We start from the raw sequence: 27685 nt of genomic DNA on the forward strand, positions 1-27685 counted from the left end.
AAATCTTCTGAAAAGCGTCAAAACCCCACATTTTTCTACTAAACAGAGTAGAATGTGTCAAATTTCTATGGCCAACCGAGCTATAAAATAAATGGGAATGCAGTATAGACATTTAAAATGACTCGATGAATATCAAAAATAAAGTTTCAACTTTGATTTATTGTCATCTTATTAATTTTAATATTATGTTATATATTTTATGTAGATTTTGTGAGAAAAAGAGATATATTTAAGAAAAATATATTTATAAAGTCATCAATATCATAGGACAATCTATATGTACAATCAATTCAAATATATTATTTACATATTTACAATTCCAATATAACGAGAAAATCTTCGTTTGTTCTTAAAAAAAAATTATTCATGAAACCATCAATATCACAGAATAATTAAAGTATAATTCAAATGTATTATTTACATATTTACCATCCAAATATCACGAAAAAATCTTCGTTTGTCAGCATATTTTTATGTCTATTAAATAGTTTAAGTGTATGTCCTTTGAATCTTCTCGATCAATTACCATTAGTTTTTCGGTGCTTTTTCTTTCCCTTTTTTCTGCGATTTGGAGTATTATTTGCGCACACAGCAAGGGGAGAAGTAGTATATATGTTAAAAATTGGAGGAATTTTTAACCCAACTCTACCACTCGATGACATCTCTAGCAACTCAGTGACTACGTTTATCGTTACATGCTTCTGTGAACGTAACCTTTAAATCGCTGTCAATCAGCTGTTCAAAAAAACCGGTGGAACCTGTTGAATCTGCTCAATTTAATTCATCCTCTCTAGATTCTTCGATCGCTCAAGTGATTTGTTAACTTGGTGTAATCGATATCGTGGTTTTAGTGCTCACTCATTCTAAATTCATTCAACTCAAATCATATTAATATTAATTCATAATAATTATAGGATTAACATCTCAAAAGTTACAGTACTTTTTTCACTCAACAAAAAATGTAATCATTTTTTGCATGTGTCACGTTAGAATATCATTCTACATAATTTTCCTCTCAACATTCACTCCATCGCTATGCATTTTCTCACAATTACATTTGCAATATTCTGCTCTACATCTCTATATCATATTTGCATATATATTTTCTCAATTTTCTCCAAATCTCTCAATCAACCACGTGCTCAATGTACCTAACTGCTTCAACCTTCTCAAAATGCATCGATATTCCATTCGCCTAAAATCACATCATCTCGACAACCACTCACATTTTAATTTCTCTAATTTTAGCACCAAGTTCACATTTCACACCACTCTATTAGAAGCTTATATACTTGTATTCACTCTCATTTTGTATTTATGTCATCTCAGATTAACTTTACACCTCTTACGATCAGACTTCTCAGGCCTCTTAAGTTTCAGGTACCTCTACGCTCAAGTTGGACACTTCGAAGGCTTCTCATAGACCAGATCGAAATCCATCTCACTACACTCAGAACTCTGAATAATGGACTACACTCTATCAACTCTATTGGACAGACTGGTTTGTGATAATGCTCGAGGAGGTCCAATCTGATTTCAACTCAATAAGTTTAATTTATTATACACTTTTGCATGTCTCTATTACCTGAAACTTATGATACCTTATTTATTTTCTGTAACGTTGTGAACTGCTCTTCTTGTTTCATCTCAATTATGAATACTATTCATTAATTCCTTCTACGTTTACAATATTTCATTTCTCTACATTGCATTTGTAACACAACTCACCTCAATTTATGTACTCTCATACAACACCTTCTGCTTTTCTAATAGATTTGCTATTCCTGTAAGCGTTGGTAATCATCTCTCTACATTACATTTGTTACACAACTCCCTCAATTTATGTACTCTCATAAAACACCTTCTGCTTTTCTAATAGATTTGCTATTCCTGTAAGCGTTGGTAATCATCTCTCTCATTCTGTCTCATTACACCTGTCTCACTACATTACATATCTCTAACTTCTCAAGTTGTCACTGCAACCTTCTGTTTTTCTGATAGCGAGACAGTTTATGAAATCGTAAACTCTATCACTGTAAACGTTGTGCTTGCATGATAACACTCACATCAATTCATAACTATCAAGCTCAATTATTATGCAACTCAAAATACATAAACACGTTTTGATGTAGATCTATCTCAATTCTCTCAATTCTTATCAAACACATAATAATTGATCTTGTTACTCGATACATGAAATTCACTCAACCTGCTCTTTCTCTCAAGCAAATACAACGTTGATTTTCTCATTGAAATATTTCTTTCAAATTCTCTCAATAACTTCTCAATACTTGTAAATAGGTTCACTCTGTTTAGATGTTGTATACAATTTTACTTCATGCGAGTGTCTATTTATTATGTGACGTGTTTGATATACAATAAAGATTTTATTTTACCATCTCCAACTCAATCATTTGGTAACAGTCCACTTTTAAGTAATTGCCAAAAATCTCAACACCCAGATTTTTGAACATTTGGTCCTTCGGGCCGGATGGTTGAATTGGAATAATCATTCATTCATATCACATTCTTCTCAAAAGGTCATGTCTCAAAAGTCGGGAAGATCTTCTCCATCTCCAAAAGAGGATGACGCTCAACTCCAGGTCCCTCCTACTCGATCATCCAGATCTTCCACATCTTCGCAGCCTGATGTGGGACCTCAAACTCGCTCGGCTGGTCTTCCCACCAACCTCAAATTGAAAGTCGCTACTCAACTGAGTAGACTACAACTCATGAAGGACATCTTCTCCAAGCTGTCCAACATCTCAACATGGACTGTGCAAGACCTGTCACACACTCAAGAACAGCTGCAAGACCTTCATAAGAACTTCTCAAAGACTCACTCGTATTTTGAGTCAGCGTGGCCTGAGTCTTGTCTCGACCACGAATACTTCGCATCCTCAGTCTTCTTCGAGGAATACTCTCTATACCAATCAGCCATCTCGAAATTAATACAACTCAATATGTCACTCAATCCTGTGGATTCACAGCCATCCACTTCTGCTCAAGCCCCTCAGCCTTCTCAAACTCGTCCTCGATTGCCTGACATCTCAATTCCCACCTTCTCAGGCGACTTCTCAAAATGGCCTGCATTCCGAGACCTTTTTCAATCACTCGTGATCAATAGCACCTCAATTTCTGACATTGAAAGGTTACATTACCTTCGCACATGTCTCTCTCACGAACCTCTCGACGCCATCTTTAGTCTTCCCTTAACGGAAGTCTCTTTTCCCATAGCTTGGAAGAAGCTTATGGATAAATATGAAAATAAAAGGCTGCTCCTCTCTTCTCAATACTCAAAACTTCTCTCCTTCTCATTGGCGAATCAGAAAAATTCTACCGCCTCATCTCTTCGTCAATTTATTGACAGCATCGTCAATCCTCTCCAAAGTTTGAAAGCTCTAGGTGAAGATCTAGAGCAGAATAACAATCTCTTGGTGTTCCATATCATCAATCGTATGGATCACGCCTCTCGCACTCATTGGGAAACTCTCATCTCCTCTAATAACGAATTTCCCTCCTTCGCTCAGTTGATGGAGTTCCTCCAATCTCGCTCCAGAGCTCTAGAATGGACTGAGTCCAATCAGAGACAGTCACCTCAAGAATCCTCTCGCTCTCGCACAACAGTGCACACCATCTCTCAAAAGGTTACTGCTCCAATTAAACCTTCTCCTTCACTCATCTCAAGCAAATCGGCCTCCTCGAACACTCCAATCTCGAAAGTCTCTTCTATGCCGGGCTACACCTGTGATGATTGTGGACGCGACCACTTCGCTGCAGATTGCCCTCGCTTCTCCAAACGCTCACCTCAAGAAAAAGCTGATGTAGTATTACATCGCATCCTCTGCTCTAACTGCCTCGGTAGACATCATCGCCACTCTTGCAGAACGACAAAGATCTGCAAAATCTGTGGAAGTCGTCATCACACTCTTCTACATGATGCTTCTCTCAGCAGTAAACCACACTGCAAAGTTCCACCGGTACCCCCTCGAGTGCTTCCACAATACGCTCTCACATCTCAAAAATCTGCTCAAAGGGAGCTACCTCAACCACGACTCAACACTCTCCTCGCCACTGCCATCGCCCATCTCATCACCTCAACAGGATCACACACGGTTCGACTACTCATCGACAGTGGATCCGAGCTGACCTTCATCTCTCAAGATCTAGCCAGAAAACTCAACACCTCTAGAAGGAAGTCGCATGTTACAATTGTGGGAATTCATGGAAAGACTTCTAAGACACAGGGATCTCTTGCCCTTACTCTCAAGTCGACGTATGACCATCAAACCATAAATATTGATGCTCACATTCTCTCATCATCTTTCTCTAATTTGCCTTCCTTCTATACATGTTTTCAGCAATCTCTACATCTCCAGCATCTCAAGTTAGCTGATCCAGAATACCACATCTCAAGAGCCATCGACATCATTTTGGGTGCTGATGTATATGGCTCAGTTGTTCTTCCTCAGATGAAAAAAGGCCCTCCATCATCTCCAATCGCGCAACTCTCAATCTTCGGCTGGCTAATCCTAGGCCCTGTGTGTCAAGAACAGGAACGCCTTCCAATCCAATCTCCAATGTTTCATACTGTTCAAGATGAAGACCTTCATCATCTCCTCACTAAGTTTTGGGAACAGGAAGAAATTCAACCAACGTCTACGTCACATCTCACCTCTGACGAGCAAGAATGTGAAAACCACTTTGTCTCCACTCACTCTAGGCTCTCCTCAGGGAAATACATGGTAAGATTACCATTGAAATCATCTATCGACGTCTTAGGTTCTTCCAGACAACGAGCCTTCCGATGTCTGCAAGCCTTGATTCGGAAATTCGACAAGGATCCTGACTACTCTCTGCTCTACCACCAATTTCTCGATGAATATGAACTCCTCCAGCACATGCAACCAGTCTCGTCAGAAAAGGTCAACTCAAGATATTTTCTTCCTCATCATGGTGTTCTCAAAACAGACAGCTCTACAACGAAACTGCGAGTAGTCTTCAACGGCTCCAGCCCCACCTCGACTGGCATTTCTCTCAACGATATTATGCACACCGGAGCGAAACTACAACTCGACGTGATTGATGTTCTTATGTGGGTGCGTAAATTTAAATTTGTCTTCTCTACAGATATCACAAAGATGTACAGACAGATTCTTGTTCATCCTGATGATTGGGATCTTCAAAGCATCCTTTGGCTCGACTCAAATAACAACGTAAAGACATACCATCTCACAACAGTCACATACGGAACTAGATCAGCTCCATTTTTGGCAATCAGAGTTCTTCTCCAACTTCTCAAAGATGAGGGTCACAACTTTCCACTAGCCATTCCTCCATTAACAAAAGGTCGTTATGTTGATGATATTTGTGGTGGAGCAGATACTGAACATCAACTTCTCGAAATTGCCAAACAACTCCAGAACCTTTGCATGGCGGCCGGCCTTCCGCTAGCAAAATGGCAGTCAAACGTCTCAAGTCTCTCTCACGTCACTCAAGAGGAAGAATCAACACCCACTCCAATCTCATTCGATGAAGGTTCTCACTCAACTAAAGTGTTAGGTCTAATCTGGTACCCTCAAGAAGACTATTTCACTTTTAAAGTCAGCTCCAATCTATCTGGGTCTTTGATCACCAAGCGATCAGTTCTATCTCATATTGCTAAAATATTTGATCCACTCGGTTTAGTCTCCCCTGTTACGATTAGGGCTAAAATGTTGTTGCAGGAATTATGGCTCCAAAAGTTATCATGGGACGAACCTCTACCTCAACTACTCCAACAGAAATGGTACGACATCAGTGAAGATCTCTCCAAGCTGGCCAGCATCACAATTCCAAGATGGATTAACACTCAAGAGGGTTCTTTCATTCAAGTCCACGGCTTCTCTGATGCATCTCAACTCGCCATTTCAGCCGTTCTCTACCTTCTCGTTCGAACTCCGTCCAAGGAATGCAAAGTTACAATGCTTTGCTCCAAAACCAAAGTATCGCCTTTAAAACCACTCACAATCCCGAGACTCGAATTATCAGCTGCTCTTCTCCTCTCTCGACTCGTTAATTATGCGCATAATGTTTTAGCTCTCAACATTCACTCAACTACTCTATGGACGGACTCCTCAATCACTCTAGCTTGGATCAACACTCACCCTTCACGTTGGAAGGACTTTGTACGGAACAGAGTTGCAACAATCCAAGATCTAACTCCAAGGGCCCATTGGAGGTATATTTCCGGCAAAGACAATCCTGCTGACTATGCATCACGAGGGTTAACTTCATCTCAACTTCGCAACCACTCGCTATGGTGGACGGGACCACCATGGCTTTCCAAGTCAGAAGATTCATGGCCAAATCGTCAGCCGGCACCGACAACCGACCATGAATCAGAAGCAAGACCAGTCATCTCCATACTCACCTCCACTACGTCAGACTACTCATGGGATCTCATCTACAGGTATTCCAGTTTGAATAAATTGTTAAGAATCACCTTTATTTGTTCCAAGGTTCTTGCACGACTCCAACGCAAGCTGGATCCAGCACACCTCACACACCTGACTTCAACTGACTTGGAAGCATCTCGAAGACAACTCAAAAAGTCTACTTTCCACATGAACTCAAGGCTCTTCAATCACAGACTCCACTTCACTCTTCACATGTATTCAGTAGACTCACTCCACTACTCGACAACTCGACAACAATGGTGTAATTCGTGTAGGCGGACGAATTTCCCATTCTCAGCTCGACCCAGATAGCAAGCATCCAATTATTCTTCCTCAACACTCTCAATTTACTTCTTTGGTTATAGATGAAACTCACCAAACAACTCTACATGTACAAGGCACTGTGGCACCGCTCTCAACAACTCATGGCACAACTACCCACATCTCAAGTGCAGCCATCTCATCCATTCCTCCACACTCTGAGGATTGAAAGCAGTCTTTTCGCTCCAGTTATGGGTGGATTGAGTAGCTCAGACACTGGAGTGATGGATTGCCTCAACTTCCTCACAATGGATAATTTACGAAGACCTACTCGATTATAATCAACTACGTTAATTATGGCGGCCGGAATGTTAAAAATTGGAGGAATTTTTAACCCAACTCTACCACTCGATGACATCTCTAGCAACTCAGTGACTACGTTTATCGTTACATGCTTCTGTGAACGTAACCTTTAAATCGCTGTCAATCAGCTGTTCAAAAAAACCGGTGGAACCTGTTGAATCTGCTCAATTTAATTCATCCTCTCTAGATTCTTCGATCGCTCAAGTGATTTGTTAACTTGGTGTAATCGATATCGTGGTTTTAGTGCTCACTCATTCTAAATTCATTCAACTCAAATCATATTAATATTAATTCATAATAATTATAGGATTAACATCTCAAAAGGTACAGTACTTTTTTCACTCAACAAAAAATGTAATCATTTTTTGCATGTGTCACGTTAGAATATCATTCTACATAATTTTCCTCTCAACATTCACTCCATCGCTATGCATTTTCTCACAATTACATTTGCAATATTCTGCTCTACATCTCTATATCATATTTGCATATATATTTTCTCAATTTTCTCCAAATCTCTCAATCAACCACTTGCTCAATGTACCTAACTGCTTCAACCTTCTCAAAATGCATCGATATTCCATTCGCCTAAAATCACATCATCTCGACAACCACTCACATTTTAATTTCTCTAATTTTAGCACCAAGTTCACATTTCACACCACTCTATTAGAAGCTTATATACTTGTATTCACTCTCATTTTGTATTTATGTCATCTCAGATTAACTTTACACCTCTTACGATCAGACTTCTCAGGCCTCTTAAGTTTCAGGTACCTCTACGCTCAAGTTGGACACTTCGAAGGCTTCTCATAGACCAGATCGAAATCCATCTCACTACACTCAGAACTCTGAATAATGGACTACACTCTATCAACTCTATTGGACAGACTGGTTTGTGATAATGCTCGAGGAGGTCCAATCTGATTTCAACTCAATAAGTTTAATTTATTATACACTTTTGCATGTCTCTATTACCTGAAACTTATGATACCTTATTTATTTTCTGTAACGTTGTGAACTGCTCTTCTTGTTTCATCTCAATTATGAATACTATTCATTAATTCCTTCTACGTTTACAATATTTCATTTCTCTACATTGCATTTGTAACACAACTCACCTCAATTTATGTACTCTCATACAACACCTTCTGCTTTTCTAATAGATTTGCTATTCCTGTAAGCGTTGGTAATCATCTCTCTACATTACATTTGTTACACAACTCACCTCAATTTATGTACTCTCATAAAACACCTTCTGCTTTTCTAATAGATTTGCTATTCCTGTAAGCGTTGGTAATCATCTCTCTCATTCTGTCTCATTACACCTGTCTCACTACATTACATATCTCTAACTTCTCAAGTTGTCACTGCAACCTTCTGTTTTTCTGATAGCGAGACAGTTTATGAAATCGTAAACTCTATTACTGTAAACGTTGTGCTTGCATGATAACACTCACATCAATTCATAACTATCAAGCTCAATTATTATGCAACTCAAAATACATAAACACGTTTTGATGTAGATCTATCTCAATTCTCTCAATTCTTATCAAACACATAATAATTGATCTTGTTACTCGATACATGAAATTCACTCAACCTGCTCTTTCTCTCAAGCAAATACAACGTTGATTTTCTCATTGAAATATTTCTTTCAAATTCTCCCAATAACTTCTCAATACTTGTAAATAGGTTCACTCTGTTTAGATGTTGTATATAATTTTACTTCATGCGAGTGTCTATTTATTATGTGACGTGTTTGATATACAATAAAGATTTTATTTTACCATCTCCAACTCAATCATTTGGTAACAGTCCACTTTTAAGTAATTGCCAAAAATCTCAACACCCAGATTTTTGAACAATATATAAAATCATGATGCCTGAATCTGACTTGACTCGTTCGTTTCCCACATCCCAGGTGACCATATCTCATAACAGTTATGAAGCAGAAATGTATCCCGCGCTCCTTGTTTTATAACAGATATATCACAATAAGAGTACAAATACAGAACGCTTATGTAGCAGCTATGCTCCTATGTCCGCCTCAAACAAGGAACACATCTCCTTTCTGAAAGGAGCATAAATAGTTCAAACATGGATCATGCAAATATTTGTTTCATGGGAGATCTATATATATTACCTTCATGTGTTATGTTTATTATGTTTCATTTGTTATTAAGAACGCTTTCAACAAAAATATGAAAAATTATGGAAATTAATATAAACTATTGCAATAATAAGGAACTCGAATTTTGATTTTTCAAATAGTGAGTGTTCAGCAATCATTTTTGAAAATAAAATTCAAAAACATCTCACATCAGTTCGGTGAGGTATGTGAACGAATGAAACTAATGTTCAAAAACAATATATTTTCATAAACTTCAGATTACAAAATTAGTGCACACGTTAATAGAACTAGAAAGAATAAATTACATCATGCAAACTGCTGGGTTCATGATTATTGTTCTCCAAGAAAGATTAGGACATGTCTTCCTGGTCTTTGCACTTTCCTGCATTCCATAAAAAGAATAATCAACAGTTCATTAATCTTTTGGCTTAGGTCAAAAAGTTTTTAGAAGAATTTTGTCCATGTTATGCGTTATGAAAATGATAAGAATACTATATGCATATTTCATATCTTTCTGAAGAAAAAATTTTCAATATAGGTATATGATTTATTCATTTATTTTTACATATGAGGTACATGCAACACGTGAGAAAATAACCTATATCGAAATTTATATCAAACAGGACATTATTCATTCAAATATAATTTTTATATGCTGAATATAATGGAACTATAGCCTATTATGTTTTATAGGACTGCTATGAAAATACGAGAAATGATTTATTGACCTACAGTTCTATATCCATAGCACTTTCTTTTCAGTAATTCACCATTTCACTGGAAAATCATTATGACACACAAATAACTTATCAAACGTTCAATATCTGCACTTCATCATAAGGGTATTGTAATAAAACACACTATAAGATAGTTATTCTATCTGCACTTCACTTTCAGTAATCCACTATTCAACTGACAAAACGTCTAAAAAATAAATAAATAAGTATCGAAACGACAGCAGTATCAATAGCATTTCTCACAATCCTCCATATTTGTTTACGTTTTACAGCGCCCTCGACGGTAGTTAAAACGCTTATGGTGTCATGCTCTGTCGATGATCTCAAAATGATACATGGCAAATAAAGAACAATGTTACAAATATGTTACGTGAATATCTTGGAGCGGGTACATGAAATTTACAAAATGTGGATATAATTTAAATACAGCACAGGTACATCCCAATTATCAGATCAGACACGTAATGGTTACAGAAAACTAACACATAACAAAGTTCCCCATTCGATCTCCCGAGAAAACATAACAGATATGTTACTGGTCACCTGGGATAATTCAGCCAATTCATTATGTGCTATTTCTTTTTGTTTATTCCCTTGCACAGCCCCTTCTAAAATATTTTTCATATAAAATGCCTACTCCAATTTCTCTTCAAGAAGATTTTTTCTTCTTGCTTGGTGGGCATGACAAATTCTGCAGCCCTTTCTGCAGACTCTCATTATTTTCTATGAAGTTTCCTATAATCACTATTTTCCGCAAATCTTCCGTTTTCACAGTTTCCATTTTTTCTTGGGTGAATATGACCAACCTTGTAAAATTGATGGAACTTTTTGGGTTGATGTTTCCGTTCTTTCTTGAGATTTTGATCGTCTGCAACAAAAACAAATATTAGAATATCATTATTTACAAATATTTGATTATAACTGAACCATTACAAAAAATGTCAATATATTCAAACTATCACTATAAACAGTTCGATAATATTTACGGAATATTTCAATAAAATTTCAAATTTCTAGAAATAAAAAACATAAGAAGAAAATTAGAATCAATGGGAATTTCCGAAACATTTTGTCACTATCAGATGGGAAATATTAGTTAAATTCTACATCTATAGTTCTAGAAAAAAAACGCAGTAGAGATTTAATGTCAAATACAGTTCCTGGAATATATGTAAAAGTAATCCAATACTTTTATTTTATAGTTATTGATTCCTAGTAGGCACTATCGTTACCAAAGTTCTATTTTTAAGTTTTGTTTCTCATAAAAATCGTTCATAATAAGTTTTTGAGAATATTGTCATATTGCTAATCTTATTCCACTTGGGTTTCTGACTTCTAAAACCGATTTTACTTCAGGTATGTATTCAATATGATTTTCCATAATTTTTCAATGTTTTTAATGACATGTTTTTTATTACTTCAGTTTAAAATCTGTTAAAAGTTTCAAGTGAGAATAAAGAATCTTATAAATCGATATTAAAACTCAGAAACCCAAGTGGAATAAGATAAGCAATATGACAATATTCTCGATAACTTATTATGAAAAACGAAACTCAAAATTATAACTATGGAAACGATACTGCCCACTAGGAATTAATAACTATAAAATAAATGTATTAGATTCCTTCTAAATATATTTTATCCACTTGGTTACTTTCAAATCAAAATGTTTAGTCAAACTCTAAGACTAATTTCTCAATACTATGATAACTTGAATTGAATTTAACTTACCATTTTCAGATACGCACTACACAACACAACACGCAACTTCAAATTCAACTGTTCAATCTCAATGGGACGTGCACTCTACTCTTCAAACTATCGGTATAAAATGAGAAACTTTCTTCTTTCTACCTGCCAGCTTTTTCTGAGTTACCCCTACTCTTCTATGATTGTCCGCTTAGTAGAGGAATCACTTGACAGATGCGCTTGCGTATCTTAATGTATTTGGTACCTAGTAAAACTTTACTATTATTTAGTTTCCATACTTATTGTTCCTTTGATTAAGTGCGAAGTTACTGGAGTAAAAATAACTTTTTTTCAAATTGGCGAAAAATTTATGGGTTTCTGGTTATGATTTATATATATATATATTTTTTTATTTTCGATTGTGATATTTAATATAAGGAGTTTCTGAAATAATAGAATACGATTGTTTTCAAAACGTTAGAAGCTTTTGATTTCCATCAATTGGCAAAATTGTATCAAAATTAGAACAATACCTTCTAATGAATCTGTTTTACAAGTAAATATTTGTTCTTATATTTCTTTTTGAATGAACTCATTGTATTTTAATAACTAGATTTCATATTTGTCTGTTGCATGATTACACAGGCCAACAAAATGAAAAAAAAAATTTGGTGCCGGAAATCTAACATCTGATTTTAGATATTTTTAATGTGCTGATTCCAAAAATGCCACCAGATTTTTTCTACCAGCTCTATTTTATGAGATACACGTTACAGGTTAAATGGTATATTTTTTTCTGATAAAGGACAACAAATAAAGAGATAAACATGTACTTAATCGTCAAAATAGAAATTTCCCAGAATCTAATTAGCCAAATGGATACCTGGAATTGTCCCTGACCCAATGTTCCTATACTAGGAACTACTCAATACAATGCTCTTAATTACTTTTATACCTGTAATTGCCTATGACCCGATACTTCTATACCTGCTTGGCTGTACTTGATTTAGTATATTACTTAGTTTTCCCAAGTTAAGTTGTGCTATCATTTTGTGTAAATTTTGGTCGTTTTGTAGTATCAAGACACTAAACTGAAACAATGGCTCTCCTATGAGACTATTGAATTGATAAAACGTAAGAGGAAATTCCATAAAAAGTGGAAAATATATCATAATATATCCGATCAGCTTGAATTTAGGACTCTACGCTCTAGATGCAAATATTCAGTCAAACAAGATTTCGAAAACTATAAAGATTCAATTGAGTCCTGTACTAGGAATTTAAATATCTTTTCATATCAGTACATGTTGCATGATGTCATCTTGAAGCGGTCATCACACGTGAGGGATCTGGGAGTAACATTTGACTCAAAGTTGAAATTTGATATACATGTTGATTGTGTTGTCACTTCATGCAATAGAATGCTAGGATTTATACTGAGGCAGAGTAGATGCTTCTCTAACTGCAGAGCAATAATCTATTTTGCTTATGTTTTCAATAAATTGAACTTCGCATCTATTGTATGGAATCCATGTTATTTGGTGTATATTAATCGTCTTGAAAAGGTTCAACGTAGATTCTTGAGATTTTTAGGATTTAAGTGTAATATGAATTTGAGTCGGGGGGATCCTGAAAATTACAATAGAAGATTGCGATATTTCAATATGATCAGACTTCAGGATCGCTGATGTATTGCTGACATCATATTTCTTCGGAAATTGATAAATGGGGACCTGGAAAGTATCTTCATCACCTCCAGACTGAATATTTACGCTCCAATAAGGAGGATTATCAATTTGACATCTTTCACATACCGAAGAGACAAACCAATAGCGCTATGAACTCTCCTGTTCATAGAATGCTCAGTCAATGTAACAGCTTTAAAGAAGTAATTGACCCATTTTTTCTCAGCACAATTTCTGTCAAGTCAAGGCTAAAGAGTTATTTCATCACATCTTACCATTGATCGCGGTATTCTGACTTTCGGCCCACATGGATGATGTATACTGTTGTGGTGGTTTTTGCTTTTTTTTTTTAAGGTACTTCTATTTTTTTTTAATCTAAATCGTGACCATTTTTTGGGTATTTAATTACCTGTATGTGTCCTGATTAACAACAATAAACAATAAACAATGGCATCCACAAGCAGACGTACCTGTGTAAATCATCCGGATGTTTTTTGTTATGTGTGTGGTGAATACACTTTGAAAGAGAGCAAAAAAACGATTTCTGACTTTGTGAAAAGAGCTTATCTTGCCTATTTTGGCGTGCATTTAGGAGATCAAGATAAATCTTGGGCCCCACATTTCATATGTAAAACATGTGTTGAACATTTGCGACAGTGGACAACTGGAAAAAGGAAGTGCCTAAAGTTTGGTGTACCAATGGTTTGGAGAGAACCGCGAAACCATCATGACGACTGCTATTTTTGTCTCGTTAATATTAAAGGCATAAATAGAAACAATAGACACAAATGGACATATCCTGATCTAGATTCTGCAGGAAGGCTTGTAGTGCATTCGGAAGAAATACCCGTTCCATCATTTAGCAGTCTACCCGAACTGACAGAAGATGATACAGAAACATCAACGTCTGACGAAGTTAAAAGAATTCAATCAGAAAACGACAGCGATTTTGAAGCAGATTTAGCAACTCCGCAGTGTTTCAATCAAGAAGAACTAAACGATCTTATAAGAGACCTGAATCTCTTAAAGGAATCCCCTGAATTACTTGCATCCAGATTAAAAGACAATTAAGTTTTTGCAATAAATACTTAAATCCATGTGTCTTTGTTTTTTTTAACTGTCAATAGTAATATTATATATAATAACAGTTATAACGTAAATTATATACACAATTTTCTCAGAAAATCTCAAAAACTAGATCTGATAGACAAAATCTGAGAACTTTTTCACATTCTGCATCCAAAAATTACTCAGGAATAGTTAAAAAATCGCAGGCACCAAAATGTGTGTTGGCCTGTGTTATGATTATGGATGAGGTCAGAATATTTGAAACTTTTTGGGATTAATTATTTAATGAATATTGTAGCATCCACTCTAAGTTAATTCATACTTATAACAGATATTTATATCAACATAATTCAGGTGAACCATTTTCTTGAATGGATAAATTCAGCATTAATTTTTGAAATATTGCCTGGAGGCATTTAGGTTCGAACCGAATGAAATGATAGTCTCTTTCTGAGAGATTTTTGTGGGGAAAAAGGAGACAGTCAAAGTTTTTAGTATTGGTTTTAAGTTTTTTTTTCATTCAACTGGGTATTAATGTTGATTATGCCTGAATTCCTTGGACAACAAGTACCTATATCCACCTTGAGGAATGCATCATTCCCTTAATGGTGTTAATAACGCATTTGAATGAATAACTTCCAGTATTCACTAAACTTTCATTACTTACGCAGCTACTCTGGTTATATGGAGGAACATTATTGGGTACTTTGAAAATATTATTATTTTTGTAAAAACCTGATGAAGCTTCACTGTAAGCGAAACAATTGTTGTAAATTATTAAAATATTTTGTGGAAGTTGTCGTTTAATTTCATCTAATTCAAAATGAATTTCCATCAAGTAAAGACCGAATCAATCAAACCTTTGAAACTAATCACTAATCGGAATTCCTAAATTTTGTTACAAAATTCTTTGATGTACCTATTTACATCTGAAACTCTTTTGAACAGTTTCCATCTGGTCATTTCCAGTTCTTATCATACAGAGCCTTGGAAAACATCAAATTTTGAATTATGATTTGAAAAATGAATACTTCAGTATCTATTGACACACTACTTAATTGTGCAAAAAATAATTTGTAATATAAAGGGGAACAGACATCACTTGAAAAATTTTAAAATCAATGGGTTATAAATACGGAAGGTTGAGGGAACGCAAAATTTTATGTGACCAAAAGCATGTCGTTGCAGCCAAAATTACTTTCTAGCGAAATTTTTGCAATATGAATCTTTGGAATAAAATATCATATTTGTGTTTCTTGACGATACTCGGATTTAATAGAATGATTCTTCTATTCGTCAACGGCTTCAACATTAGGCCAAAAAAGATAACCAACATTAATTCCTTTCAAGCAACTGCGTATTATTATGTGTCACTAAAGCAAATTTCACCCATTGCAAAAATGAATATATTTAAAGACTGATCTCTTGTACTTTCCATGCAAATAACTGGATAAGGAATCCCTCCAACCAGTTTGTATAAACGTTAATTATGTTAATCACATATTTTCGAATTAATTTTTTTGTAGAAAATACATTGATTACTGAGACTTTTATATAGAATGTTCAAGATAGCGCTGAACTAGAACCAGAAATCTTCTGAAAAGCGTCAAAACCCCACATTTTTCTACTAAACAGAGTAGAATGTGTCAAATTTCTATGGCCAACCGAGTGATAAAATAAATGTGAATGCAGTTTAGACATTTAACATGACTCGATGGATATCAAAAATAAAGTTTCAACTTTGATATATTGTCATCTTATTAATTTTAATATTATGTTATATATTTTATGTAGATTTTGTGGGAAAAAGAGATAAATTTAAGAAAAATATATTTATAAAGTCATCAATATCATAGGACAATCTATATGTACAAACAATCCAAAGATATTATTTACATATTTACAATTCCAATATAACGAGAAAATCTTCGTTTGTTCTTAAAAAAAAATTATTCATAAAACCATCAATATCACAGAATAATTAATGTATAAGTCAAATGTATTATTTACATATTTACCATCTAAATATCACGAAAAAATCTTCGTTTGTCAGCATATTTTTATGTGTATTAAATAGTTTAAGTGTATGTCCTTTGAATCTTCTCGATCAATTACCATTAGTTTTTCGGTGCTTTTTCTTTCCCTTTTTTCTGCGATTTGGAGTATTATTTGCGCACACAGCAAGGGGAGAAGAAGTATATATAAAATCATTATGCCTGAATCTGACTTGCCTCGTTCGTTTCCCACATAATTCAGCCAATTCATTATGTGCTATTTCTTTTTTGTTTATTCCCTTGCACAGCCCCTTCTAAAATATTTTTCATATAAAATGCCTTCTCCAATTTCTCTTCGAGAAGGCCTGAAGATTTTTTCTTCTTGCTTAGTGGGCATGACAAATTCTGCAGCCCTTTCTGCAGACTCTCATTATTTTCTATGAAGTTTCCTATAATCACTATTTTCCGCAAATCTTCCGTTTTAAAAGTTTCCATTTTTTCTTGGGTGGATATGACCAACCTTGTAAAATTAATGGAACTTTTTGGGTTGATGTTTCCGTTCTTTCTTGAGATTTTGATCGTCTGCAACAAAAACAAATATTAGAATATCATTATTTACAAATATTTGATTATAACTGAACCATTACAAAAAATGTCAATATATCCAAACTATCACTATCAACAGTTCGATACTATTTACGGAATATTTCAATAAAATTTCAAATTTCTAGAAATAAAAAACATAAGAAGAAAATTAGAATCAATGGGAATTTCCGAAATATTTCTAGAACACTTTGTCACTATCAGAAGGGAAATATTAGTTAAATTCTACATCTATAGTTCTAGAAAAACAACGCAGTATAGATTTAATGTCAAATGCAATGCCTGGAATATATGTAAAAGTAATCCAATACTTTTATATTATACCTAGTTATTGATTCCTAGTAGGCAGTATCGTTACCAAAGTTCTATTTTTAAGTTTTGTTTCTCATAATAATCGTTCATAATAAGTTTTTGAGAATATTGTCATATTGCTAATCTTATTCCACTTGCGTTTCTGACTTTCAAAACCGATTTTACTTCAGGTATGTATTCAATATGATTTTCCATAATTTTTCAATGTTTTTAATGACATTGTAATGAACCCCAGTTTTCTGAGGAAAATTGGAGTTCATCTTAGTGAATTTTTTCGTTTTAAATTTCCGTCTTTGAAAATATTTTAATTCTCGAATATTCCGTACGTTCATTCCGACCGGCAGAGTAAATGTAAAAAACCGCTTATCTGTATTTTACGTTGTTTTTCTTACATGCTGCTGAAGATTTCGACGTTTTTCATCTGTTGATATGCGATAAACCGGAGCTGACGACGTTTTTCATTCTTGTCGCATTCTGGAATTTTCAGATTTTTACCGTGAGAGGGGATATACCTATAAAAGCAAATTTTCCCCCCGCGACGGTCACTTTTCAACTTTTCGACTGTTACTTCAGTTCGTTGGCTGACTTTTGAATTTTACTTCAGTGCTTTCCTTTCGCTTGAGTATTATTTCGCTTTCTAACGTGGTTTCTAACTCCTATTATAAATTCAGTTGATTTTCCGTAGTACTTTCGCCGTTGAGAATAATCATTTTGTGTTATTTGCATCAGTGCTTAGAGTTAATTTTTTTAGTTTTTTTTCTTTTTAAATCCTTTGAGTTTCGAGTGCTTGAAACAAAGGAGGTAGGTCCCCGTCTGTACCGTCCAGTTTCTTTGTTAGACCTACGCCGTTACTTCTTTAACTTTGACACTGCTGTACTGTATCGTTTCCTGTTGTATTTTATCGTTCTTTACCCTGTCCGCGTTCCGCGTCATAAGTGTTAGATCCGAAATCTCTTCTTTTCTGTCAATCATGGTGTGCTATAACCCTTGGGGCAGAGAATAAGAGATACCGCACGTTGCTGAAGGGAAGGTTCCGTCAACCCCCCCTGTCCGCGTTCCGCGTCATAAGTGTTAGATCCGAAATCTCTTCTTTTCTGTCAATCATGGTGTGCTATAACCCTTGGGGCAGAGAATAAGAGATACCGCACGTAATCAGTGAAATCCCGTAGTTGCGTTAAAAATAGACATTTTCTTCGCTGTCAATCATGGTGTGCTATAACCCTTGGGGCAGCGAATAAAAGTCACGAACCGACCCGCCCTTATTGTGTTTCATTCCCGGAGAAATACAACTACACACCGATACCGTATAGCAAGTCCTTAGCATTCGTCAGTTCTGGTTGGCGCATTTTCATTGAACCGTTAATTTTTCACTACACCCGGTATAAATTTCATAAAGTGCTCGTGACCGGATAAGATTTCCCGAATGTATTTTCACTGATAGAATCACTCATATTTTATATCACACATATCTCCCTTGTACATGTGATTAGTTTCCGAAGTTGTGAATAAACTTTTACATAGTTCGATTTTGACTTCTTCGTTGTCGCTACTACCCTAGACAACACCGAGCTCTGTCTCTGGCTAGCAGCTACCCTGGTAGGTTTGCTATTCTTCCTATTGAAAAGAATAGCTGGCGCTCGAGATTAAAGTTTCTCCGAGAAACGCACGTTACAAAATGGCGCCCGAGCAGGGACTGTGCAAAATCCAGTAGGAAACAACAGAGGTGAGAAACATTAACCGGACAGTGAGTGAATTCCCGAAACAGTGAGTAAAACCTAAGAACAGTGAGTAACTATTTCTTGAACCGAGAACTGTGAAAAATAAACTTGATCTGTGTTTTATTACCTGCCACTCTGTATTGAACTGTTATACTGTGAATTGAACTGGACTATATTCTGAAAATTTTCCTATTGTTGAAATCTATTGGAAATAATTTAATTAGTTTGTGATTATTCCTTTTGCCGATTACTTTATTGAGTTATTGAAAACTGAACTGTTGTTGCGCCTTAATATCAGTGAAAATTATTTCCGATTTCTTATTATTTCTGATTTATTGAATTGAACTGTTTTAATTTCGTATTGAAGGTGAGTGAATTTCCGAACATTGAAAATTTATTGTCACAATTGGTAAAATTTAATAGGTTTTATTCACCTACAACGATTAATAGTGAATCACCTATTACCCTGTTGATAACTTGTTTACCTGCAATTATTTTCATTTGACTTGTACTGTTGGAACTTACCAATTATTTCTGATTTTTCTGAAAACTGAAATTCGATTATTGCGATTTATTTTCTGGATATTGAACTTGAAAAACTGTTTGGAACTTAACCTGTGCGTTCTGGTGCGATTCGAATTTCGGGAAATTTTCCGGACTATACGAAACGACTTGCGAGTGAGTGCGGTATTTCGCGAATATTTTCGGACTCTAGTGGGACTGATTGACATTTTTTTCGAGTAACGTTGGACTTGTAAAATTTTTGGTGCGATACATCGGGACTTAGATTATTTTGGTGCGCCGGGACTTGAACTTTTTTTTTCTTTTCTGATACACCGGGACTTAGACTTTATTTTTTTTTGGGGTTACACCGATACCCACTTCGAACTTAAGTGAGTAGGTTAGCTAATGATTAACTCACCGGGTTGGACTTAGAACTTAAACAGATTGTGAAAGACATACCAAGTGTGAAAGATTGGTGCGTTCTGAATCGGCTTAGTTGAAAATAATATGTCGAACATGGATGTAAACCGGTTACTCAGTGATGAACTTACATACGAATTACAACTGAGAGGACAATCGATACCGGGTACTGTGATGACTAAACGGAGTCTACTACGACAAGTACTTCAGTCTAATGAACCTCTATTACCCCCAACGTCATTGAATCCCGCCTCGGAGATTGAGATTTGTCAAAATAAACTCACCGATTTAGTGGAATCCCTTCAGAACTTCAATCATGAGAATGCGGCTAACGAATTTTCGCGAATTTACACCCGATTAATACACATTCAAGGAAGGCTGGACTTTATTGTTACTGCGGACACAGCACAGTTACAACTAGTTGGACAAATGAAGGCAACTACAGCTAAGGCGTTGGAAACACTAGAGGAGCTACGTAAAAAGAGCAATCGTGAACAGCTGCAGACATCTAACCGACATCAGAAGTCTCTCTTGGATGTGGAGGTGCCCAGTTCACCTGGTGTGTCACCGATCCAACCGGAACGGATTTCAGGGCTCCGAGAGCCATCGCTTATCGACTTGGGAGATGGTGTCGATCCTCCTGTAGTAGCCAATGTCTCACGTACTGGAACACCTGTAAGGAATCCAACATTAGAAGAGGTCATGAATGAGACACGACAGACATGTAGAGCATTACTGCGACAGTTACCAGCGATACCTCTCACAGAGTCACAGGACTGTAGGACAACAACACCTGACGGTCCGACACAGGGTAGATGGATTAATTCTACACGAAGGGTGTCTTTTCCACACTTACCTGCACCGTGGATAAGTCCTGACCGACCAATTGTCACTACACCTGCCAGATCAGAACCGGAGTCCCGATCAACCAAACCAACTATCCCGGTACACAAATGGAACATTTCCTTTGATGGCACTGGAAGTGTGACCGGATTTCTTGAAGAGGTGGAGAGGCTGGCTGAATCCCGTAAGGTGTCCCTGGAACAAGTTTTCGAATCAGTTTATGAATTACTACGAAAGGATGCAAGAGATTGGTTTATTCCCAGGAGAGGTACTTTCGACGACTGGGAGGACTTCAGCAACCAACTGAAAGAAGCATTTCTGCCTGTCAACTATGAGGAGAATCTGTTGGAGGAAATAAAAAGACGAACACAAGGACCTGAAGAAAAGTTGCTCCTATATGTCACCCGGATGCAAAACTTATTCCAGAAACTCACCTATACAAAACCATCCGAAGTGGAGCAGATCCGACTCATCCGACAGAGGTTGATTCCGCCCTTACAGCAGGCCTTGGCATTCCAGGAGACCAAGACGTATGATGAACTTCTCCGTAAAGGAAAAGTTTTTGAACTGGTCCAATGGCAGATGAGCCAGTACACCCGGCCACCCTCAAAACCAGGTTTCGTGGAGGAACCTCACCTGACGTACACTCCCCGTCAACTGAACCGATATCAGGCGAGTTTTTCTGTGGATACCGGAGAACAGGTACAAACAACTGATCATAGGAAATCAATCCCGCCGACACCAGCCGACCAGACACGACTTTCTGAGCAGGGGGAAAGCCGTCCAAAGTCACACCGATCCAGAGAGTCAATAGTCCGGCAACAGGAATCACACCGTCCAACTTCTGGAGACAGGTCCGAAGGTAGATCCGGAAACTCAACACCGCCACCCCGTCGTCGAGCCGAAAATAGCCACGCTGACCGGACCCAATCATCATCAGGGAGGAGAGTGTCCTTCCAGACACAGTGTTTCCGATGTGGTGGATATGGCCACATGCGTCGAGAATGTCGCAGGCCACCGAAGATATTCTGTTCTCGATGTCAGAGGGAGAACATTCTCTCACGAGACTGCCCGTGTTCGGAAAACTAAAGGGGAGATTGGAGACGGAGTCGACCACATCTCCCGGAATCTTGACTCCACTGACACCGACCACCTGTAATGATAACCGACCGTTAATAGAGGTCAAAATAGCCGGCGAACACTTCCGAGCACTGATAGATACAGGAGCGACCAGGAGTTTTTGCAGTCAGGCCGTATCCGATCATTGCGAAAGTAAAGGAATCACAGGACAAACAATGCACAACAGTTTTGCAGTAATAGCGAACGGAAAAACCACCGTCACGCCGAAACTGTACACCACCACCGTGCAAATTTCCGACTACACACTGCCTGATTTGAAATTCTTACTGGTGCCAAGCTTACCGGTAGACATTATTCTGGGGATGGATGTTCTGTCGACTTTCAAGTTTTCCGTGAATCTTAGTACCGCCGAGTGCTTCCTGGAAGGCCGACTGATCTCGAAACCGATGACTCCCGTCGAAACCACCGCAGAAGTTCACACCGCCGAAGAACACCTATTGGAACTGACAGAATCTCAGAAACAAGAACTGGAGGCATTTCTGACCGAGGAATTAAAGAAGTTCGAAGACCTGTATGGTACAACCGACCTGATTGAACATAAGATCAAACTGAAACCGGGCACCGAACCGATCAAACAACGATACCGACCCCTAAATCCGAAAATGCAGGAGATCTTCAATCAGGAAGTGGACCGTATGTTGGCTGAGGGAGTGATTGAACCCTCCAAGTCACCGTGGAGTTCACCTGTGGTATTGGTCAAGAAGAAAGACGGAAAGTACCGTTTCTGCATCGACTTCCGTGCTGTTAACCAAGTGTCTGTGAAAGATGCATACCCGTTGCCGTACATTTCTGGGATTCTGGACAAACTCCGAAAAGCGAAGTACATCTCCACACTGGACCTGAAACAAGGATACTGGCAGATACCATTAGCAAAGGAGAGCCGTCCGATTACTGCATTTACCGTCCCCGGAAGAGGTCTGTTCCAATTCACCGTGATGCCGTTCGGTTTACATGCAAGCCCAGCCACCTTCCAGAGGTTTCTAGACACCGTCATTGGCCCAGAAATGGAACCGGAAGCGTTCGCTTACCTGGACGATATAGTTGTCCTGGGGGAAACTTTCGAGGAGCACCTGGAGAACTTAAGAGAAGTATTCCGACGGTTGAGAGAAGCCAATCTTCGTCTCAACCCCGACAAGTGTGACTTTGTGCGGAAATCCCTAAAATACCTTGGACACGTCGTCACCTCCGATGGCATCTGTACCGATCCCGACAAAGTGTCTTCGATAGTGTCTTTGCCAATACCGAAAACCGTCCGAGAACTGCGTCGATTTCTTGGAGTTGCCAGCTGGTACCGTCGTTTCATAGAGAACTTCTCCGATTTAGTTTCTCCGTTGACTCGATTACTGCAGAAGAAACACCGTTGGAAATGGGGAGAAGACCAGCAGAAGGCCTTCGAGCTTCTGAAACAAAAACTCACAGAATCTCCGATACTGGCTTGTCCAGACTTCACCCAACCGTTCGTTCTGCAAACTGACGCCAGTGACATGGGCCTTGGAGGTGCCCTAACACAAGTGATCGATGGAGAGGAGAGAGTAATCGCCTATGTGAGCCGAACACTAAACCCCGCAGAGAAAAATTACTCAGTGTCAGAAAAGGAATGTCTCGCCATAGTATTTTCCATAGAGAAACTGCGACCGTACCTAGAAGGGTTCCATTTCACAGTAATTTCCGATCACATGAGTCTGAAATGGCTAAACTCCATCAAGTCACCGTCCGGAAGAATTGCTCGATGGGCCGTTTTCCTTCAGCAATTCGACTTCGAAGTTCAGTACCGTAAAGGATCGATGAACAAAGTAGCCGACAGCCTGTCCCGAAACCCGTTGCGTCCCTAGATTCCGTATGTTTGTCCGAGATAGAAACAACCCAGTGCAAATGGTACAACAAAAAGTTACAGGAGGTGGAAACAGACCCAGCAAATTTTCCTGACTACGCCGTTGAAAATGGAAAACTGTCACGACATTTCTGGGACTCATCCGACTTCACAGAAGATGGAACCGGCCAACCCTGGAAACTCTGTGTACCAACCGAACAGCGAACCGAAGTACTGAAGGAAAACCACGACTCAGAATTAGCAGGTCATATGGGAATTGCCAAGACGATTGCACGGATAGCCAGAAACTATTACTGGCCAGGGATGTTTAGAGACATTGCGAAATACGTGAGGAACTGCACATCGTGCCAAAAGTACAAAGTTTCACAACAGAAAACCCCTGGTTAGATGCAACCACACCGAATGGCGGATGCGCCGTTCAAAGAAGTATCCACGGACATAGTTGGACCATTGCCACGGTCAAAAAAGGGAAACTCCTACATCGTGGTAATGCAAGACCGGTTCACAAAGTGGGTAGAGTGTCGTCCGTTGCGGAAAGCTACCGCCAAAACTGTTTATTCGGCCATCTACGAACAAGTCATACTGAAATACGGTTGCCCAAAACTAGTAATATCCGACAATGGAGTACAATTCGACAGCAGGCTATTCAAGAACAGTCTCCGAGAGCTGAACATTGCTCACCGTTTCATACCACCGTATACTCCTCAGTGCAACCCTGTAGAAAGAGCTAACCGTACCCTAAAGACAATGATAGCACAGTTTTGTGAAGCCGATCAACGAACCTGGGATGAAAAGATAGGAGAGTTAACGTTTGCCATCAACACCGCTAAACAGGAGTCTACTGGATTTACACCGGCATTTTTAAATTATGGAAGGGAATTAGAAGTCCCGAGGGCGATTTATTCGACAAACCCCCACAATGAAGAAATGAACGGAGAATCCAACCGTACAGAAGAAGAAAATAGAGACATGACTTACCGTACTCAACAGATCAAACATCTCCAGGAGGCTTATGAGTTCGTCCGTACCAAACTGTACCGTGCCTTCCAGCAACAGGCTCACCACTACAATCTTCGACGAAGAGAAATCCGATACCATGTGGGAGATAAAGTTCTACATCGGGACCGTCCTTTATCCTCTGCCGTTGACAGTTTCGCCGCCAAGTTGGCTCCGAAGTTTTCCGGTCCGTTCACCGTTGTTAAAGTTGTTTCACCTGTCGTCTATGACCTGAAAGATACAGAGGGTAGAAAAATCACTAATATACATATTAAAGATTTAAAACCATTTCATGCATAATATATTTACTGTCATGATCCGTTAACCGTTCTATAGAAATAACCTCTGAAAGGAGGAAATCCGTTATTTTTTTTTCGTTACCGAATATACATATATATTTTTTTCTGTTACCGATTATATTATTATTTTCCGTTTACCTGTTTATCTGAATAACTGTAGTTGCTCAACTAACCAGAACCAGTGCATCCAGACATTCTGTCTCCAAGAATCAACGGATAGAACCACCCCGGAAGAAGTTGAACAAGTTCCGCATGTCAACCAGTGGGGAGTTAGCCCTCCGTACCTGTCCAAGAAGCCGAGGCCACCTGCAAGGAGAAATCTCGTAAATCTGAAGCACGTTATTCAGCATAATTATAACCGACTACACCGTTACAATTCCGTTCAAATTCCGTACAGGCACCACCGTTGACCGAAATACCGTATCTACAGATTTTCATCCGTTCAACATGCAATTATAAACCAAACCTGTTAAAACTGTCCGAAAAATCTGTTATTTATGTAAGGAATACCAATAAAGGATACTGTTTCACCTTGCAACTGAGTATATCCGTCTATTAATCCAATAGATCTAACCAATTTCTGTCCTGAACCGAATCGAAATTATTGTACCGTCAATTTAACACTGTTTACCTGAAGAAAACACCGTCTACCTGAAAACAGAATACAGAGAAAAACCGTTCCAAGAAGAAAAGTTGACCACGAAGAACGATGAAGATTGGAGAGTTTATTGTTAGAAATTACCCACCTGCAAGTCTCCTGCCGGCTCCGAGAGTCCCAACATCCGTATGGCCAGGTCGAAAGGGGTGAACCGGTCCATTGAGCCCCCACGTCGAGCTGTTGGAGGCTTTCCACCTGTTGCAGCTCCCACGATTCCTGGGTAACCTACAAAACCACGATGGAATTCAAACACCCGCCAAACACAGTTAAATTAGGTACTCACCGGAGGGATGAAGCATGGCACGTTTCCGACCAGCGATGAAGATGAATTTCCACATAGAGAAAGAAGATTTTCCACTATTAAATACCCACATCATGTGTCCACGGAACGCTGACCAAGGTGCCTTGACAAGATGGCGGAGACCTGCGCCGAAATGACTGACGCTGACGTTTCTGCGTGCGCGTTGGAACTACCATTGCCAACCATAGAGAAGATAGGTACTATCGAATACAGCTATTGTAAACTGGTCACGAGTATAGTTTGTCTATGGTATATAGGTGGCGCGCGCGAAAGTAAGGTACTAGGGGTAGATAGAGTCGTGAAATTAAGCTCACTATTTCATCGTAAGTTAATTTCTTCCGAGATGCAGGGGGTGTAATGAACCCCAGTTTTCTGAGGAAAATTGGAGTTCATCTTAGTGAATTTTTTCGTTTTAAATTTCCGTCTTTGAAAATATTTTAATTCTCGAATATTCCGTACGTTCATTCCGACCGGCAGAGTAAATGTAAAAAACCGCTTATCTGTATTTTACGTTGTTTTTCTTACATGCCGCTGAAGATTTCGACGTTTTTCATCTGTTGATATGCGATAAACCGGAGCTGACGACGTTTTTCATTCTTGTCGCATTCTGGAATTTTCAGATTTTTACCGTGAGAGGGGATATACCTATAAAAGCAAATTTTCCCCCCGCGACGGTCACTTTTCAACTTTTCGACTGTTACTTCAGTTCGTTGGCTGACTTTTGAATTTTACTTCAGTGCTTTCCTTTCGCTTGAGTATTATTTCGCTTTCTAACGTGGTTTCTAACTTCTATTATAAATTCAGTTGATTTTCCGTAGTACTTTCGCCGTTGAGAATAATCATTTTGTGTTATTTGCATCAGTGCTTAGAGTTAATTTTTTTAGTTTTTTTTCTTTTTAAATCCTTTGAGTTTCGAGTGCTTGAAACAAAGGAGGTAGGTCCCCGTCTGTACCGTCCAGTTTCTTTGTTAGACCTACGCCGTTACTTCTTTAACTTTGACACTGCTGTACTGTATCGTTTCCTGTTGTATTTTATCGTTCTTTACCCTGTCCGCGTTCCGCGTCATAAGTGTTAGATCCGAAATCTCTTCTTTTCTGTCAATCATGGTGTGCTATAACCCTTGGGGCAGAGAATAAGAGATACCGCACGTAATCAGTGAAATCCCGTAGTTGCGTTAAAAATAGACATTTTCTTCGCTGTCAATCATGGTGTGCTATAACCCTTGGGGCAGCGAATAAAAGTCACGAACCGACCCGCCCTTATTGTGTTTCATTCCCGGAGAAATACAACTACACACCGATACCGTATAGCAAGTCCTTAGCATTCGTCAGTTCTGGTTGGCGCATTTTTATTGAACCGTTAATTTTTCACTACACCCGGTATAAATTTCATAAAGTGCTCGTGACCGGATAAGATTTCCCGAATGTATTTTCACTGATAGAATCACTCATATTTTATATCACACATATCTCCCTTGTACATGTGATTAGTTTCCGAAGTTGTGAATAAACTTTTACATAGTTCGATTTTGACTTCTTCGTTGTCGCTACTACCCTAGACAACACCGAGCTCTGTCTCTGGCTAGCAGCTACCCTGGTAGGTTTGCTATTCTTCCTATTGAAAAGAATAGCTGGCGCTCGAGATTAAGGCTTCTCCGAGAAACGCACGTTACAACATGTTTTTTATTACTTC

The sequence above is a fragment of the Coccinella septempunctata genome, chromosome 4 (assembly GCF_907165205.1).
Source record: "Coccinella septempunctata chromosome 4, icCocSept1.1, whole genome shotgun sequence".
Taxonomy (NCBI): domain Eukaryota; kingdom Metazoa; phylum Arthropoda; class Insecta; order Coleoptera; family Coccinellidae; genus Coccinella; species Coccinella septempunctata.